The sequence below is a fragment of the Mus musculus genome, chromosome 14 (assembly GCF_000001635.26).
Source record: "Mus musculus strain C57BL/6J chromosome 14, GRCm38.p6 C57BL/6J".
In the NCBI taxonomy this organism is placed as follows: domain Eukaryota; kingdom Metazoa; phylum Chordata; class Mammalia; order Rodentia; family Muridae; genus Mus; species Mus musculus.
In genome coordinates this window covers 33,188,119-33,194,118 of record NC_000080.6, presented here as the reverse complement: position 1 = coordinate 33,194,118, position 6,000 = coordinate 33,188,119, and the positions used below count along the sequence as shown (strand labels likewise).

General features: G+C 44.7%; 1 protein-coding gene across 4 annotated transcripts in view; it reads left to right on the top strand.

Annotated features, from left to right (window-relative positions):
- The first annotated feature begins 263 nt into the window (after nucleotides 1-263).
- The window catches only part of Wdfy4 (WD repeat and FYVE domain containing 4), a 234,309-nt gene continuing 228,572 nt past the window's right edge, over nucleotides 264-6,000 (top strand). For 2 of the 4 annotated variants that reach the window (XM_011245119.3, XM_011245118.3), the window contains exons 1-2: nucleotides 264-323; nucleotides 1,251-1,337. The gene's annotated coding sequence lies outside the window, so the exon portion shown is untranslated. Of the gene's footprint in view, nucleotides 324-1,250; nucleotides 1,338-4,053; nucleotides 4,126-4,153; nucleotides 4,170-6,000 lie in introns of those variants that run through there. The other 2 variants (XM_006519277.4, XM_006519278.4) reach the window with 2 other exon arrangements.

Sequence of the window (6,000 nt, the reverse complement as noted above, 5' to 3'; positions counted from 1 at the left end):
AGGGCAGCCAGCCCTTTAAGGGTTGGTGGTCCTGGGGAGTTGGCTTGCCCCAATCTCCCAGTCTCAGCTTACCAGTCCTCTGGGGCAGTGCTGTAACCCATGGGCTATGCTGGCTCTGGGGAAAAAGAGGAAGGATATTTCTGTTTATTTCCTTCTGCTTTCTTAGGTGATGTAGTGGAAAGGTCAGATGAACCTCTGAGAAAGTGGCATTCAGTCAGTGCTCAACATTTAGCACTCAAAAAAAATTTTTTTTTTGGTAGTAAGAGACAGCACAGCCATGTGTCTGCATTTGCAGGTCCATACCCTTCATTCAGTATCTTCAGGTAAGAAGTATCCAGATACCCTTGTACCTGTACTGAGCACAAATGTAAGGTTTTCTTGTCATTCGTCTAGATGAGAGGCTGCAGAGGGGCAACTCATGTGCTGTTTACGTTGCCTTAGGTATGAAAGTCATCTGGAGGGGATCTAAAATATCTGAGGCTGTGAGTCTAGTTCTATGCAAACATTTTACGGACGGGACTGGGAAACCTCCAGATTTTGATGACGACTGGTGCTTCCAGATCTAACTATCATGGAAGCCATGGAACAAATTTGTCTGTCTGTGTATGTAAAACAGCTACGTTTACCATAAGCTTACTGATATTGCTGGGAATGTAGCTGGGTGTAGAAGAAATAAAAATAAATTGAGATAGATGTACTGATACAAAGGATACACAGCAATTCTCTTCCATCAGTGAAGCATGCAGTAAGTACTCTTCCCTATAAATCCTGCACAGTTGATTGACTCTAATGCTTTTATTTATTTTTTGCCAAGCTCTTGGTCTCAGTCAAACTATGATCTTAATTTAACCGTGACTTGACAGACAGGTTCATCCCGATCTACACTGCGTTATCAGTATATTTTTAGTCGTGAAATCTGACCTACAGTGTACTGGCAGAGGTTTACCAGTTGTTAAATGGAGGCCGAGTTCACCTCCAGCTCTTCATGGGCTAGTTTCCACCCACTTGCCCGTGACATAAGTGACACAAGTCACTTTGCTGACTTGGGTAACAGTTTTCAAATGCTGGAGAATATTCCAACAGTTTTCTGTGTTTTTCCCTCTGTAGAGTTTGTCAATACAGAACAATTATGTTTAACCTATTTTATTAGCATTTCCTCTACCTTTCCCCTTGCCCAAGGCTTGGGAATTATTGTGAAAGAGAAGGTGGAATGTTTTTAAGAGTCACAGGTGTTTGTTTTCTGGACACAGCAGGACATTTGCATATATGAACTGAGACAGCATGCACAAGACCTGGACCAGCTCAAGCCAGACAAAATTTCAGCATGGAGAGGAAAGGTGAGTACCAAGCCCCATGCCTGGCCAAGGAACTATTGGTAACTGATAGCTACTGGGAGTCTAAGGTTCAGTTTTATTTTTAGAGGGTGAGGCTCTGGTGGATTGGCTACCCTTCAGCAAAGACCACCCATCCAATAGTACTTGGGCAGTAAAAACTTGGCATGACTTGTTAAAAAAAAGACAACAGTTTTGTGGGTTGGGAATGGGGATGAATCTGGGAAAGGTCAGGGAGGAATGAGCATCATCAAACACACTGTATACAATGCTCAAAGGAGTGATCAAAAATGAGAGGAGAAACAAACAATAGACAGAAAACATTTTCCATACATTTAAAAAGTCTAGTGACCTAAATAACAAGCCAAGCTTTTGTTTGTAGCTTTTCCCCAATTCTTATGGTATACATTCTTCCTCCATGGCCAATTTTAATCTACCAGTGGGCATCTCTGCATGCAGAGCCAGGAAGATGCTCGGCAGTCATCTCTGTGGCTTGTGTCCAATGGGTGAACCTAACCGATTTAGGTCACAGAAATGTGTAATAAAATAATCAGTTCATATTACCTTTGTTTTAATCTATACTATTTAATTACAAGTTCCTATAATTTAAACTATTACGGCACAGAAATTGGATCAATTATACAGAATTAAATTCCATGGAGATGAACTAGAGAGATGGCTCACCTTTAAGAGCACTTGCTGTTCTTCCAGAGAATCCACAGTTCAATTCCCAGCACCCATGTTGCAGCTCACAAATGTTTGTAACTCCAGGTTCAGCGTATATGATGCCCTCTTCTGGCCTCTTGAAGTACTGCACAAACATGGTCACAGACATACATACTCACAATACACACACACACACACACACACACACACACACACACACACACAAAGACCAACATGCAGAACAGGTAAGAGAGTTTTAGTTCACATAAATAATTTTAACCATGGTGATATAAACACAACAAGCAAAATGAGACTTCAGCGAGAAGAGGGGTTAGGGGTAGCTATGCTGAAGTCCTTGCTCTCTGTAGAACAAATATTGCCTAAACTGGATACCCACAGAGGTGAACACAAGTGCATACATTCATGAATAAACTTACTGAATGGACATATAAAATATAACCAACAAGTCTTAAAGCCAGTTTTAGTAAAGTGAAATGCAATATTACAAATCACACAGAAGCCAGCGAAAGAAAGAAGACCGTGCAGGCCTGATGATTTTCATGTTCATTTGTCTCCCCTGCCCCCGACTCTCTTCTGTCTCCTCCCCCTCCTTCCCAGGGCTATGCCTGGCCTATGGCCACGTACTTAGGAAGAAGTGTGCTTTCACTGAGCTACATGCCAGGCCAGTTTCCTTGATTTTTATGTTCAAAGGTGATGCCTAACACGAATTAACCCTGGAGGAGAATTAGTTACGGCTCTCACTGCAACCAGCACATGGCCAGCGACCGTTTGTCCAAGTGGGAGATGGTCCCAGGCGAAAGGCAAAGTCATTTCTCAGGTTCTTACAAACGGACTTTTCTTTGCCACATGTAGGAATAATTTCACAAAGAAACCCCATCAAGCCACGATTAGTATTTAAAGAACAGCTTTTCCTTCCCTCCTGGATCCTGTCTGCTCTGCACTCATCCTGTCTACAGGGTCCTTTGCTTTACACCGCATGCACCATCATTCGGAATGACCCTCCCTTGGCCCTCCACCTGCCCATGACAGCCAGGAGGGGGTGGGATTGGTTACACCAGATGCCTGTCAACATTACAGATCTATACATAGGGTGCAGAACACCACCTTAGGCCACATGGTCTGTCCTTATTTTTAATCTCTGCTACTCCAGATTTAGAGGTGTGAGATAGATGCTCAGAGTCCTGCAGTTTAGTGGCTTCAACTGGGCAGTTTCCTGTTCTCTGCAGTGAAGGGTTTGAGGAAGTTAAACTAGTATTGGCTAGTATACTGTGCCTCCCACGCCACACTCCTTCTAAGTAGAAAGCCCATAGAAGTAGATACTATCATGACAAAAGAGGCAGGTTGGATATGCAAAGATAGGCCTCAAATATTTCCTCTCATCTGTGAAAGCTAGAAACATACCAAAGGAAAAAGAAAGAGAAAGAGAGAGGGAGAAAGAGAGAGGGAGAGAGAGAGAGAGAGAGAGAGAGAGAGAGAGAGAGAGAGAGAGAGAAACAGAGGACCCAGCAGGAAAGAGTAAGGGGCTAAGGGGTGGATGGGAAAGGGAAAGGAGATTATAGCAGAGCTTTAGGCAAGGTGGAGACCATCAAAAGGAGGATTGTGTGTGGCTGGAACTGTCACCTGCTTAACCCATTGATACATACAATTAATACACATTAATAATTATAATGCAAAACAAAAGAAAATATAGCCAGCAGGAAACACCTGGTCCTGTCCCACAGTTCCTCCACTCAGGTGAGGGACCTGACCAGCCCTATTTCTTTTCCTGACATTTAGTGAGAGGGCCTGAAACAAGGCTGGCGAAGCCGCCGGAAATGCACTCTAGACAAAGTCTCTGCTGTGCCCACAGTAGGTCCCTTGTGACAAGGGGTCCAAGACACCTGCTAGTTTACAGTACTTAATTTCATGGAAACAGAATCTGTGTGACTCCGTGACGGGTTTTCCCATCTCAGAGGAAGAAACAGCCGCAGTGCAGTTAAATGTGCAGGCCTTGGTCGGAGTACGGATCCCTATCCCGGAAGCTGGTGCGTGCGTGCCGTGCGTCAGCTTCCGTCTCTCCAGCTCCAGGCTTCCTGTCACCCTCTTCAGCACAGGTGCAGTACATCCGGTAGGAGCTGATGCTGCTGAGCATCTCTGGCAAGATCTTTGGGGGTAGGCGCGATGGGGAGCCATGTTGCTGGCAAGAGGGGGCTGTGGAGTCGGCCACAGGTGCAGTGCTGCAGCTTCCGTTCCGAACAGAAACCCCGGGGCAGAGGGTTGTGCCAAGCAGAGATCCAGGCATGACCTCTATCCTTGCAACAGATGTTCCTGGGGCAGGAGATAGCCCATTTCATCTATCTTCACAGTCTCCAGGGAGATTCCATCTGAGAGAGGCATTCAACCTCAGTCAAACTCACACATCCAAGAACAGAAACAATCTCGTTCTTTCTGCTCCACCACCCAAAATGTGCTACCCCCAGGAGGGTTGCTGACCCCACAGGGTCCGTTGCAGTTAACCCCAGCCTCCTGACCGTGGCCGTTGGGTCCCTCTGCAAAAAAGCACGTTAACATATGGTGTCTCGCAGGGTCTATGAGGAGGAAGCCAGCAACTGGTCCTGTAGGTTGCAGGATGAGAAACGCCCATGAGTCTGGTGCCCCCTCCCCCGCCCCCGTTTCATGGAACTTGGGGCCGGGTGTTCTGGTCTGCGTAGTGCAGCTGGGTTTCCCTAGCCTCAGGGGATCTCTCACAGGGTGGAGCTGAACTACACAGCTTACAACCTCCATCCCTGGCCAGATTTCAGGGCCACACTTTTTTTTTTTCTTTTTTAAAAATTAGATCAGGTATTTGCATATCCAAAGGAAGTTGTGGGAGCAAGTATATCTTTTAGTCTGCTGCCGTTCCAGGCTCTTGGGGACCATACAAATTCATCAGCACCCATCTCTTCCATCGGAAGAAAGAACTATAGAGTGAAGCTGGGAATTGAACTCAGGTCCTCAGGTTTGCACGGCAAGCACTCTTGCCCACCGAGCCGTCTCCCTAGACTCATTTTAAAATCTAAAATATTACGAATATTTACATGCACGCGTCTTATCTCCATGATCTTGACAAGTTGCTCCATGTGTATAGTCCAAACTATGAAGCTAGGAGTTAGAAACTTTCATCACTTCAGGAAGTTTCACTAAAGCTGTCTCTAGTCAATACCCCTTACTAGGGCGAGCACTGTTTCACCCTTTGAGAATTGTGTTTGAAAAGTGCTTTTTGTGTATTTTAAAAAATATTCACAGTGTCTGTGAGATTCATTCATTTTGCAAGGGGATCATTATTGTAATCTTTTTATTGCTACGCGGACATATTGAACGTATTTACCATTAGCTGTTTACCTGTTGCCTCCTGAAGGCCATTTGGGTTGCTTCTGTGTTTTAGCAAAAATGATATAGCCATCATGCATGTGCATGCATTATCTTCTCCAGAATCGAGTTCCTGGGTCATTTGGCACTTTTATATTTGACTTCTAAAGATACATATTTTTATTATTTGAGAATTCCATGCATACACACACATCCACCCATCTGTTTACATTGTGAGGAGCTGCTGGGGCATTTACAAAAGCCAGTGTCCACACATTCTTACCAGCATTGCAGGCCAGCAGGGGAGGCCCAGACACCTTAGTGTGGTTTGAATTTACACCTCTCTGCTAACTAACAATGTTGAACACTTTCTTGTCATTTGTGAACTTGGGGGTAATGAAGTGTATATTCAAGATTTTCACTTGTTTTTTGATGAGTTGTTTATGTTCACTCAATTAGTATATGTGTGTGTGTGTGTGTATGTATGTATGTTTAGGCATGTATGTACCATGGTACACAAGTAATGGCCAGAGGACAACTTTTGGGAGTTAATCTCTCTTTCTATCCTGGGTTCTACCTCAGAGTCACCTTGCTGGCCCAAGTTGTTTGTCTTTTGATTGTCAGTTTGTTGGGACACAGCCTCTTCCTTCTCCTC